The 13,751-nt window shown below is 39.2% G+C and overlaps 1 long non-coding RNA gene across 2 annotated transcripts in view; it reads left to right on the forward strand.

Annotated features, from left to right (window-relative positions):
* LOC135420587 (uncharacterized) overlaps positions 1-13,751 on the forward strand; it is a 54,101-nt gene that overhangs the window by 24,204 nt on the left and 16,146 nt on the right. For both annotated transcript variants that reach the window (XR_010433610.1, XR_010433611.1), the window contains one exon: positions 179-278. This is a non-coding gene — a long non-coding RNA (uncharacterized LOC135420587). The remainder of the gene's footprint in view (positions 1-178; positions 279-13,751) is intronic.

The raw sequence follows: 13,751 nt of genomic DNA on the forward strand, positions 1-13,751 counted from the left end.
GTTTGTACCCTAAAATTGAAGAATTCGGTCCCTGCCCTCCTTAAAAATGTCAATTATAGTGTTTTTCAGCTATAAGGTATATTGTGGAAGATAACTCTCTAAAATCTAGAAGTAACTAGAAATGTTTGTGTGGTTGCAATACACTGATGATGTTTTCCAACTTACACCCCTGGCTTAGGGCAATTTCCTGAAGGTGACTGAGAAAATCAAGCCCATTCATGGTAGATCTGAATTTATTACTCATGGACTTTCACCTCCTCTAGAAAAAAAAAAGAGAGGTAAGTCGAAAGATGAAAAAACGTTGCACTAAAAAAATACATTTTCAAAACTTTGGCAAAGGATTGGATAAATGCTTTATACTATATATTTGTTAGGTCTAATTCTGCACTCTATCTGATTAAACCATTCTGTCCAATATACTGTTTCTAAAATCTTACTGAATTACATGTAAATGGTTCTTGTAATGGGCTCTGGGAATCTCATAATGCAAAACAGAATAAGAATGCAAAATATGTTTTGGGGTTTTTGTGTTACTGCCAAATTACAGAAATGCACAATTTATTATAAATGCAGTAATTTCACTTTGATACAGAAGGTCTAATAAAGATGAACCTTTGCTCAGGACCTTGAATCTTAGGTCAGAAGCATATTTGGAGAGCAACTTGTAATTAAAATTTGTTTTTTTTTTCTTTAAACTACAGCACCATTTTAATCCTCTTAATTATTTTAGAAAAAGTTATTGTGTTTCTGACAACCACATTCTGTATTGAAAAAATATGTGTTCCAGTCTCTTTGTTCCAGATTAGTGAAATTACTATGTGAAATTCTACAAAAGTTATTACAATTTAAATACATCAGTTTTTTGTTAATGCAAAAGAGATAAAACTGAATTCCATTTGCTCTGAAATGACAGTCTCCAAATGGCACCAAACAAATTCCTCAAAATGTTACCCCTGCCTGTCCATTCTGTATAGTATTTGTCAGGAGATAAGTTAACACAAAAATTTCAAATAAGTCATTTACTTATACTTAAAGGCTGAGTAGAACATTTAATGTCACATTTTCCATTCCTTTTTGCTGCAGAAATAAGAAATTCAAGTAAAGAAATAAGAATGTGATTATATTTTTATAGGTCATATATAATGTAAATTTTGAAATGGGTGAAGAAGTTTGCCATAATTCTTTTTAGTGGAAAAAAAAAAACCTACATAAAAGCTTTTACAAGTGTCCCTAGGGATCCAAGGGAGGTGGTAATAATTTTTGTTATAAATTAATCTTAGAAAATTTCACCATAGTAAAAATCATGAACATTTAAAGAAATAATGCAACTTTAGGAACAGTTCTGAGATATTTCAACTAGCATAACCTAAGGTCCAACTTTCAAAGAAACTGTATATTCCTGATTTTGTCTTCTAATTCCTCTCCTCTGAAAATAATCTATTTCAAAATAAGTGAAGGTTTTGCAATAGGTAGTTTTTACAAGAATCACTCACTAAGAGAGGGTTTAAGGACATGCATAAACATATACCATAAAATCACAGAATGGTGTGAGTTGGAAAGGCCCTTAAAGACCATCTTGTTCCACTGCCCTGCCATGGGAGTGGCACCTCCACTAGCCCAGGTTGCTCAGAGCCCCCTCCAGCCTGGCCTTGAACACTTCCAGGGATGGGGCAACCACCCTGTGCCAGGGCCTCACCCCCCTCACAGCCAAGAGTTTCTCCCTAATGTCTAATTTAAATCTTCCCTCTCTCAGTTTAAAGCCATTCCCCCTTGTACCATCACTCCATGCCCTTGTCCATGCAAAGTCCCTCTCCACCTCTCTTTGTAGCCCTCTTTGGATACTGGAAGGTGCTCTAAGGTCTCCTTGGAGCCTTTTCTTCTCCAGGCAGAACAGCCCTGGCTCTCTCAGCCTGTTGTCATAGGAGAGGTGCTCCAGTCTCTGATCATATTTGTGACCATCCTCTGCACTGGCTCCAGCAGGTCCATGCCCTTGTTATGCTGGGGGTCCCTGAGCTGGGCACAGCACTGCAGGTCTCTCACAAGAGTGGGGCAGAGGGGTAGAACCCCTCCCTTGACCTGCTGGTCACACTTCTTGTGACACAGCCCAGTACACAATTGACTCTCTGGGCTGCAAACACACTGCATTTGGCCCATATCCAGCCTCTCATCCACCAACACCCCTCAAGTCCTTCTCCCCAGGGCTGCTCTTACCCTATTCTCCATTCAGCCTGTATTTGTTCTTGGGATTGCCCTGGCTCGGGTGCAGGACCTTGCACTTGGCCTTGCTCACCTTTGTGAGGTTTGCACCAGCTCAACTCTCGCAGTTGTCAGGGTCCCTCTGGATGACATCCCTTCCCTCCAGTTTTACTTTTCCATTTAGACTTAGGCAGAGTTGATCTAAATTAAAGAACTGGTGTATTTTCCAGATTATTTTTGGTTTAGCTATAGGTCTTTGATATTCTTTTTCCCTTTTTCAAGGCTTTGTTTCATGCATTGCCTGTTTAATTCATACCTGTTCCCTCTGAGAAGAATGAAATACATAATGAAATCAAGTTCTTAATTGGAATTACAGGATATGTGTATCGTATTTTAGGTTTCATAGCGAAGGATATCCAGGCTGTATCACTGGCAAATCGTTACAGATATAGTCCTTGGAGAGCCATTAGTAGTGATGTGGAGTGTATCACATATAGCCAGTGTTCATCAGGAGTTATGACAACCTAAAGAAGGCAGGTTTGGACTTATTATATTTTACTTGTATTGTATTTTGAGCCATGTATCCCTGTATTTTGCTGATAGATTGTCAGGGAAGCTATTAGTCTGGATTACATGGCAGTGATTTCATTTTATGAAACAAAACAAAAAAAGCAAGCAAAAAGAAAAGCTTTTGGCAGAAGATGATCTCATTACTTAGAAGAAAAAAATCACTTGATGTGAAATTAAACGCTTATCAAAACGAATACAACAGAATAGGAAAACAAATAATTTAGATAATGACTTTGAAATGAGGATTTAGACAATATTTCCTCATTCATTTAGTGCATGTGATTTGCTAAATCAAAGCCATGGAAGCAATGTTGTGTTGAACACTTGGCTTTGCAGTGATAGCTGCTCGTAATGAACTGCATGGCCCAGTTTCTACAGGTGTGGTAACAGCTGGCATTGGAGAATGTTGGCAGTATCCTAATGTGTAAAATATCCATGTGTACCATAATTTCTGAAAGGAAGTGTTTCCCTACAAGGCTGCCTATTTTCACTGTGTCTTTTGAATAGGAGTGATACTCTTCTGTTAAGGAAGTTGGTTTGGGATTTTGTCCAGGCAAATCTGGTGCACTGAGACTAGTGGGTTCAGAGAAGGAAGCCCCCTGAAAACCTGACTTTTAAAAATAGTTGACCTTGTATCCCAAGGAATGTATCCAATATGTGTCTGGGGAATTGTGCTGGAATACCTTTGGTGCAGCAGTGCCCTGGGACAGGCCCTGGGGAGGCAGCTCATGGCACAGCTGGTCCCTGACTGCACCTCAGCACTGCAGAGCTCTGGTCACCTTCTTCCCAAGCAACAGCAAAATGCCATTAGGATTGTTTTCTAGAACAGACTGGTTTATGAGAAGAAAAGCTTTCAGTTCCAGAAGAAAGTGAATAAAACCCCCTAAAAATATGGGATGCCAAAAGGGGAATTACAATACATATAAAGCCATAAACCTATTAAAAGCTGCAGTGGTTGGTGCGGTGCCTTCTGGGAAATAGGTTTCATTTTTCCATTTCTTTCAAGATTTGTTGTACTGTTTTGAGAGACAGAAGCTCAGATCTATAGAAAATGGAACGTTTTCCCTGGACAGGCACTCTGGTCACCTGAAGGAATACTGATCCTCCACCTTTGGTGATGGCAAATCGGATGCCCTTTAAAAATATTCTTAAATAATATTTTTATTGCAGATCTACTGGGGAATTTTTATGGTGTGCTTTCTAGATTACTATGGTATAACGATTTTAAGTAAAGGCATCATAAGCATCACATCTTTTAGCTTCAGCTGCTGACTTGAAACAAAACCAGCATCCTTTGTTTGCAGTTGTTGGACTTTGTTCAGTCAACCTTTGAAGAAATAGAATGTGCCTTTTGTACAAATCAGGACCAGACTTAAACACATGGGGCAATTTGCTCACTGCATTTGAACTTAAGATTTGACATAACAAAGGATATTACAAGAAACTGTGGTGAAGTTCAAAAAAATCACTACTGAGCTAAAGTTTGTTGCCAGTACTGTTCTTGCGGATCAAGGCTATGTTAATGTGGTCTAGGGTTACTTTAATATTTTGCAGCCTCTCATTCCCTCAGTGTGTGTTTTAACATGCATATCAGTCACTTTTATAATGAAATAACTTGATAAAACCTTCTGCTTTGTGTTGGTCTCCTGAGGTAAAAAGTCACAGGTATGTTAAGTCTCACATTGTTTGTTCCAGCTTCATTATGTTTGATGAAAGAAATATCTTGGTCATATCTCATAACATGCAGTGCTTCCTCAATAACTGGATTGCTGCAAGAAAGGACATTTTTTACGTGGGTAATGAAATTGTATCCTAGTTATTTCCCTGCTCTTCTTTGTATGATACCTATAGGAGGTTGACATCATTAACAACTATTGCACAGCATGATGAAAAACCTTGAAAAGGACTTCTGTCTTTAGGGATGGGTGAGTGGAATCTTTACAGTCTTCCTGTAAAGATGTACTGTGTAGCTTTTTATTCTCTGTGCGGGAAGAGGTGTGTGTATATTCTAAATATGATTATGGGTCAGAGTGTAAATGTTAGGCTCTGTGAACTCCATGACTGAAACCAGACCTATCAATTATGTCAGTGGGAAGTTACTGCCAAGATCAAAAGTAGATTATAGGCCTGGCTAAGTCTGCAGTGCTACAGCTTTGCTGGTGTGGCAATCTAGATGTGCAACCCTAGCAAAGAGCATGTTATTGATGTGGATGCAGCATATTCCAGATTGCTGTGAGTGAAAGATGCTCCCTTGAAAAATAATTTTGTGCATATAACTGTCTCTCTGCAATCTAGCTTTTGTTAATGCAAATAGTCACATGTCAGTTTTGTCCATGGTCACATCTGGAGTATTCACAGCTCTGATTTGTGTTCACAGAAGCCTGGCCTTCAGCAAATGAACTAAGAGGGCTAAGCCAAACCCTTGCCCTGTGCCCTGCTGAAGGGGTTGGGCAACCATAAGATTCTCTGTGTGACATGGGACAGGGATAGAAACAATATTCACCTGGGACAATTGCAAATAATCCAAATTCCTAGTCAGCCATCCAGTTAAAATTACAAAGGACACTTTTCTTTCCAATCTTTGTTTTGGTGAGGAAGCAGAAAAAGCAGAAAACTCAGCTTCTAACAGAAACCTAATTCGCTCTAAAACCATTGGATGCAAAGTTCTTGATTTTCCTCATAGATATGAGACAAAACTATTTGTTTTAAAAAGTTAAGGCTTTTTAGTATGCACACTGTAATAAAGTCACTCCAGTTTCTTCGCTTTTGCCTTACTAAAGTAAGGGATTTGTAACTGGGCATTGAATGTAGAAGTGAGAGATGATGAATACAGAATCTTTGTTACACAAAAAAGTAGAAAGTATTGATCAAAGAAAATTTCTGCAGCAAACCAATTAGGGACCCATTGACAGCAAAATGACCTGCTCATCCATCTTTCAAATGAAATTGCAAACTTAGGTCCACATTATTTGGGCTCATTTTAAACACTTGAACATTTTTACTGAAGCCTGAATGCTGTTAATTTTGGTCTCCTGGCCAAACTCCAAACTGAATAATTATTGTGCTTACTCCTTTCCTAAATGACAGCAGCAGCTTCATTAGGAACAAACACATTCATAGTTTGCTGACCTAAACTGCTCTTATATTGCTATGCACTATTAACTGTTGCTGCATTTCCAACCAAGGCTGGCTGCATTTCCATGGCAGATTAAATGACCTCTGAACAAAGCATGTATATCTTTAGTTCATTTGAAAAGCTTTGGGACAAAAGGTGCTGTATGTATAAATACCACCATAATTTTAGGCCTAGAACTTGCAGATGTTGAAGTGTGTTCATTGAACACGGGAAACTGTTGGCATTCAGTGGTGTAGCTGGATGAAAGGAAGAGACTATCTGGGGACAGAGGGTGTTTGCTCTTGGGGTGGAAAGCTTGTGGCCACTGATTATCATGAAAAAGGTAGTTTCACTGAGAAGCATTGCAAAATTACAGAGCAAAATGTGAAGCAAAGGGAGAGTGAGGAGAAGAGATCAAATTATTGAGAAGTCGGATAAAATATTCCAGATATTCTATGCATGGTTTCTTACTGTTGTTAATGTTCTTACTATGTTATAACTTCTTTTAAAAAGGTCCATACTTGCCTGAAAGGTGAGGGTAAGCCTGAAATAGTGTAAGATATGAGCAAGAGGCTTTTATAGTCTTTATCTTTCTACTGTGCTGCTTCACTACAGCATCATCCTTGTGTTCCAGTGCTCTTGTCCTTGTTTAGCACCTGAATTACTTGCCTAGAGTGTTTTTAAACTTAGATGCTTAACTGCACAGCTGTTCCTAAAAAACCTAGAGTAGTCTAAACACAAACAGCTAACTGGAAAAGTTGTTTGTGTGAAACTGTTCCAGCTGTGGGAGAGCCACTTGGCAGGAAAGCACTCTAATCCAGAGCGGTTACGGTGGCAGGAACAGATTTCAACCCAAAGGTCTTGGCTTTCATTAACCTTTGTCTCTGTGTTGTGAGCAGAAGCACTGTCTGATCCTTTCTTGTAGCCTGAAAGTGGACTATACTGTAAAGCTGGGCAATTTTCTCTCTGTAGATGAGTTTAGAAAGTACAAAGCAGAACTGTGCTCCCATTCTCCTAAGTACAAGCGGCTTCCTGCTCTTTCACTGCTTGGCAGATTTGTAGTCAGGAAAAATCACAAACTTATTTCCAGCACCAAAGCTATTACTAAAACATATTTTCACTGTCTTAGAATTCAGAGCAGTACTTAGCAAAACAGAGGAGACACAACCTTCCACAGAGAGCTGGCGAGCTCTTGACCCAGTAATGGGTGCAGTGGCACAGAGCCCAAGCTTCTGCCCAGCTCCCCACCATCTCTGAGCCAGTGGCTGCTCACGGCTGTGCTGAGCATTACCTCTGCTTTGTTCAGGACCTGGGTGGGAGACCAGGTGCAGATGTTTGTCAGCAGTAATACTGTGGTGGTTTGAGCTCCCCAGCTTTTTTCTATCCCAGTGAATGCAGCTGCCATCTCCGAACTGGAGCCAATGGTCTGAGCACTGCCCTTTTGGCTGCGGGTTTGTAAAGCGCAGCACAAACCTGGAGGGAAGTGCAGCACTGAGAAAACAACACAAGTATACATGGATTTTAAAGCATTGTTTGCTTTGGAATAAAGGTGCTTTATTTTGTGTGCTGTATTCAGGTGTTCATGGTAAACTTGGATATGACTATTCAGCATCTCTTAGTTGTTGTGTGACTGGTACCAGAAGTCTAAATCCCTACACCTATTCTTTCCTAACAGTGAAGCATTTTTAGAAGTTTTCAGTTCATTAGTTATCTGAAATTATTGTGGTCGAGCTTCTATACATTACTAGGATCTATTCTTAGTGCTGTTAGGATGTATTAGTGCTTTCTTTTTTATTTTCTCTCTTATGAACTGTACTGAAAGTACAGTGTTCTTTACAAATAGGAAAGTGTCAATTCCCTCCAAACATGTCAATGTTTGTCATCAAGGAAAAGAATAACAACAACAAAAAACCATATCATGCACATCACCAGGACTGCTGACCATTGTGGATGGTCTCCTAACCCCTCCCAGACAAAAAGAGAAGCTGAAGTATCTTTGAACAGTCTGCTATGAGTAAAATTGGTTAATTTTTCAACAGACTTTATTTGCTATGAATAATTTGATGAGCTTTATTTAATTGGCAGACACAACAATAACCACTCATATCACATTTCCCACAGACTCTGAATCGTGTTAGAGCCCTTTTCACAGTTTAATTGTTGCTAGTTTCCTCTTTCTACATCTCTTTTAGTCAATCTTGCCAAGTATCTATTCACTGATGTTATAATATGATGTTAAATATTCAAAATTACAAAGCAGCTTTAGGATGGTGCCTGAACATCATTTAGTTCTCTTATTTTGGATTTTGGAACTTTGTCTATTATTTACAGGACTTTAAGAAAAACCGTAGAAATCTGTTAATAAAAGAAAAAGGGAAACACAGTGAGGACATCAGCAGAATTATAGATTCTCGTTTAGATTTCAGTAGAATATAGACATCTAGAGCACTTAGGAAAATCAGTATTTTTTTAATTGAAACAGAAACAATCCACAGCTTTTTCCTGCCTTGCAATAATAGTTCAATTCACCAATGTTAAATTATATTGTAAAACCTATTAAAACCCAAGTAAAATTTACGTGTCAGTAATTCTCATTCTGATGTGATAAATAATGGAGACTCAGAACTGCAATGCTTGGGTCCCAAGATGAGTCAGTTCTTTTTGACTTGAAGGACCAGCACTGGATATTAAGAATAACAGTAGATTTCTAAACTTCTCATAGAAATTAATTAGTCTTTTCACTAGTATTCATAAGCAACAAGAGATCTTAAGGTAATTTTAAGCCTTCCTTCTAACCCCTCTGTACAAAAGCAGCTTAGTAAGACTTCAGTCTGAACAGAATTCAGACCACAATGTACTTCTCATTGTATACAAAAAACATGTGCTTACCCAACTTGGCCTTATTTGATGATATGTTCCAGTTTGGCATGAACTGTTTTATAAAATGAAAATTGAAAAAAGATGTTAATGAAGATTCCTTCCTTAGAAATAGTGGATAGGTAAGCCAACAATTCTCAATTTTATATCCTCTTCCACAGAAGGTACAGCTCTGTCACATATTTGAATGGCTGTTTTTTCAAAATTGGCATGTTCTTCAAAATATTGCTAAATAAGATCATTGTGTACCCCATTCTTGTGCCAAAATACACAAAATGCACTATATAAGCCACATATGCATTTAGGCATCCAGGACAGGACCTCAGAATAGGCTTTTTTAAACTGTAAATAGCAAGCCTCTATTACGAGCTAAATGCTATTCTCTCTGTCAGACAACCATAACATTTATTCACCCAAACCCAGCAGAAAGGCCTCTCAAATTATAGCAAACTAGAGTCAGAAGAGAAAAACAGAGAAGAATTAGGCCCAGATCCTGGACATTTTAAATCAAAGACTGATCTGTCATTCCCTAAAAGAGAACCAGTATTTTGCCTGTAATGACCAGTTACTTTGAGGTGGCTTTATGGCCAGGAATTGTGCATGAGGGAGATCAGATTTCCTGTTATGACCAAATATGCATAAGCTGGTAAATCAAAAAAAATGTGCACAGCAGTTTTCTGCATGCTGGGTCTCATGCTAGAAAACAGGTCCTTGCAATAAAATATGAACTTTGAAGGAAATAGAAGTCAAAATGAAGCCCTAACATGGGATTTAATTGATCAGATACAGGGAAAAATACAAAACCACTGTTCAAGACAAAGGTTTATGTGATATCCAGAAGCAGGCAGCGGGCTTGTTTTCTTACCATTAGTTGTGACTGAGAATATTGTAAGTTTATTTTGCAGGATTTCATGGAGGAATAACCTGAAAAGCAGGATTTTCTGGAAGGCAATAAACCTGGGTTTCAAACAGAAAGGTTCCTACCTCATTAATTTCCTTGCTTTCTTCAAGGATCCAGTGTCACAGCTGGGGCTGGCGCGGGTGACACAGGGGGTGTGATGTAGTGCCTGGGCAAACAGAAGATGATGATACTATGCTTTAGTGAGAATTGCACAGCAATTCCACTTAATGGATAAAAATCCACCTTGGCACAGGATACTGACTGTGATTATTAAAAAATGGTTTGTTTCCTTAAGGATCTGAGAGAGAGAGCTCTTGTTTATCACTGTATCTAACTACACGGGATTGCAATATTAATTTTAAAATAATGGAATATAAATTTTCAAATAATCAATTGCTTATGAAACCAAAACTGAAGGTAAAGAAATTGCAGAATAATGCAACTATGTCCTAGAAGATTTATCTATTTAAGATTCTAGAGGAGCTCAATGATCAGTGAAGTACAATGCAGACAATAGAATCAAGTTTACATAAGTACATATTGCATGTGTTAAGAGCATATTCACAGTAAAACTGAGTTAGAGGATTTTAAGAATTCTGGCTACTTTCATCTTGAAAAAAGCCACCTGAACAGCTGTCCCAGTGAGTTAGAGAACTGAACTTTGCAGAGGGTTTGAGGGGAAGAGGGGCTTAGCTAAGAGTTTCTGAAGAATATATTTCCTAGCCTAGCAAAATAATATGAAAATTATACTTGGCAAAAGACAAGGACATTGGTCTTGTTTGCTTTCCCAGGGGCATTTGCCTTTTGGGTTAGATGAGGGAATCCATGGGTGTTTACTCAAGTTTTGGAGACTCTACTCCAGTGCAAAATGTTCACCTCACCCAACTGCAGGCCTGACATATCACTTTCCAGCTCTCTTACAGTTTCCCTTCTGTCAGGAGCACAATCATTGCATGTTTGCAGAGCGAAGTGCATGGAAATCTCAATCTCTGAGACACTTTAGAGCCACAACTCTAGCTAAGAGAACATTCACAGCAGGTGTGAAGGAAATAAAGGAGGGAGAAAAGACGGTGATAAGAAGAGGCTGAACAGAAGTGTTAAACTTTCATCTGTAGTTTGTGGGATGATTGCAGGCCAATGCACTCAGTAGACACAGCTCTACCTCTCCAGATTTCATGAAGAGGCAGGGAAATCAGGTTTATAGTTTAGTTCATATCCCTGGATTTTACTCCCCCCCCTACACTGCCCTCATGTGGTCTTAGTTGCAGCATAAAAACTCTGCTAGAAGCACAAAAAAATTACACTTGGGGTTTTGGAGTAGTGTGAGGCCAATCATATTATAATTTGGACCTTATTTGGGTGCTTAATTCAGGATGTTTTAATAAATCCTACTGTTCTGGGATAAAACCTCACAGTGCAGATTAGAATCTGTTGTTCGAATAAAACACTGGTTCTTAACCTGATTGTCAGCCCCTGTGCTCTAAGAGCAGGCCTTACTAAGATCTAAATCCTGGTTTCTTACCCTGTTTTACCCTCAGGGTTTATGTCTCCTGGTTGCTGTTGCGTGGCTTTTGTGCAATGAGTTGGTGGTTTCAGACATGGTCATAGGAGATGGGCGGTCGGTCATATGATGAAAAACAGTGTCTCCAACCAGATGGCACAATTAGCACTATCAGACCTCTGAAACAGAGAGGTCAAGGCTTTGGGGGTAGTGGAATTTTGCCACTTCCTCTCAGACAGGACTCCTACACCTGAGTCACCAATTAATGAAGTTAAAACTCCCTCTAAATATAGAATGTGCTGAATGTGTTTCGCTGATCCCTAGAAGAGTTTTGTCTCTAATACGTGTCCTTTCATAGCTCTGAACTGTTTGGAAGTGTAAAGGAAATTCCATGAGACTGGCAGGAGGCAACTGTTCATGGTAGCAGTGCCACCATGGGGCAATTTTGTGCTCCCCCTCAGCCCCAGCAATGTCTGACGGCTCTGACTGGAGCCTGTTGTACCCAGCCAGTTGTGGCTGTGTGTAGGGTTGCAGGCTGTTTTCCTCTCTTAAAAAGACAGGATTGTCTGGCTCTCACAGTCACCTCTTCTTCCTGTGTTGTGCTGTTTGCTGTGTTGCACCCAAGTGCTGCTGAAGTAAGGCCCTTGTTTTCCAGGAATCGAGAGCTCACAGTGCCTGTGGTATAGGCAACTGAACTCTAATAAAGTCAGTGGCAATGCACTGGCTTACACTGAATTGTGGTCTATAAATACTTCTATACCAGTAATTTGCTGGGCAGTGTTTAACTGTTGCTTTAACTAATACTAAAATGCAGCATAGAGAGAGCACTCAGCCTGAGCTCTGGGTTCTCTTCCTGGCTTGGCCATGGTCATGCTCCATCTGATTTGCTGTCTGTCACACAGGAATAGTAATACTGTAAAGTACTTATATAGCTACAGTGCACCATGTAAGAATTAATTATTACTGTAGAGTTTGGGAGCCAAATTTTGACCTTTCCATGCTCTCATATGTCATTAAATTGCCATAAGCCTGTCTGAAGAATTAATTTAACCAGCAGCCTGTAGCAGAGCAAGGGCTGCAAAAACCACTCACATCACAGATCCAATTGAAGGCTGTTGTCCCGCCATCAAAACTAAACAGAAGAGAACAGATCTAGACAACAGTAGGTCTTAGCAACCATTTAACACAACTCCTTCTAGTAGAGGTGAAGGGATGGAAGTTCATTTGTGAGTTATTTGAAGAAAAATCTCGAGAGAAGCAACAGGTAAGAAAAGCAAGTGTTGTGAAACTGCATATGATGAGGTCTGTTGGCCTTGTGACTCCGGCTGTCTCCTCAAATCCTTTTCTTCTTGTTCGTGAATGCCCCTTTCCTTCAGTTCAGGCACTCTTCTGTTTAGGGAAACACAAATAACAGCTATGTACTTTTGGTCCAAGAGAGACAACAAAGAGAGCAGAAAGAACAAAAGTAACTTTTCCATGAGAAGCCACAGTCCGATAGAAAGTAGCAGTTCTGGGAACAAAACAGCTAATGCCTCCATAACAGTAAAAGATCTTACAGCTTTACAAGAGAGAAAAGGTAAGGGGAATTTTTGGCAACCCACCCTGTGTTCTGACTTCCACATTTAAGAAAAGGCAAAGGGTGCTGGTAGAACATATGAGAGCAATACCCTTAGAAATTAGTAACAGAACGTGAAAAATATTTGTTTTCACTTGTGAGTCATGTTTTCTCAACAATGCATCCTTTATAGAATAAAATGCTACCCAACACACCATGATTGTCAGTATGGAGGTCCTAATTAATCACAGAGGAAACATTTCAACAGTCATAAAAATGAGGGTGCAAGTATTTGAAGATGATCTGATAATGACTGGTTTGTGGAAAAAAGGTTGGAGTTTGGCAACTCCTTCCAAAGAGAATTCCAACCGGGAAAGAGTATGATTTGCAATTAGGCACGATCTGTACATTCCAATTGTATCAGAAAAGAAAGCATCTGAAATACTTAACTGTGAAAACAGAGATTTTATCACCTTTCTTCTAATTGTTCTCTCTAATTTCCTGCAAATTAAGTTTGAACCCCTGCTCCCCATTGTTGGCTCCAGATCTCATTCCCACTAGCACTCTCAAATGTTCCTTATGTGAGACCTTGTAACTGATTAAATATTTAACTGATTGTTGCAGAATATGCAGTAATTGGTGCTTCCTAGAATTTGTAGATATTTGTGGGTTGTTTTTGCTTTGTGTTATATTTCTTAGGTGATGTGTGTAAATGTGTATGTGCCTTTATTCCTTAGAGATGGCCACTGTTTTTGTTCCTCTCCTCCTTCCCACAAGCCACCATCAATGAAAATGATCAGCTCTAATGAAAGAACTCAATTACTGTGTATTTATTTTAGATTAAACTCCTGTGCATATTAACATTGTGCTAAAGCCTGTCTTGATTGTCTCTGGATACTGCTTTTTGCTTCAAGAACCTTGACAGCAAAGCTTTTGACTAATTCCACAACAAAGCTGTTTAACACTCAGCAATCTGATCTCCATTATCAGGTTGGACTGTTCATGTAGGTTGTGCCTGGAAGTTTCATTGCCGCTA

This window comes from Pseudopipra pipra, chromosome 12 (genome assembly GCF_036250125.1).
Source record: "Pseudopipra pipra isolate bDixPip1 chromosome 12, bDixPip1.hap1, whole genome shotgun sequence".
Lineage (NCBI taxonomy): Eukaryota > Metazoa > Chordata > Aves > Passeriformes > Pipridae > Pseudopipra > Pseudopipra pipra.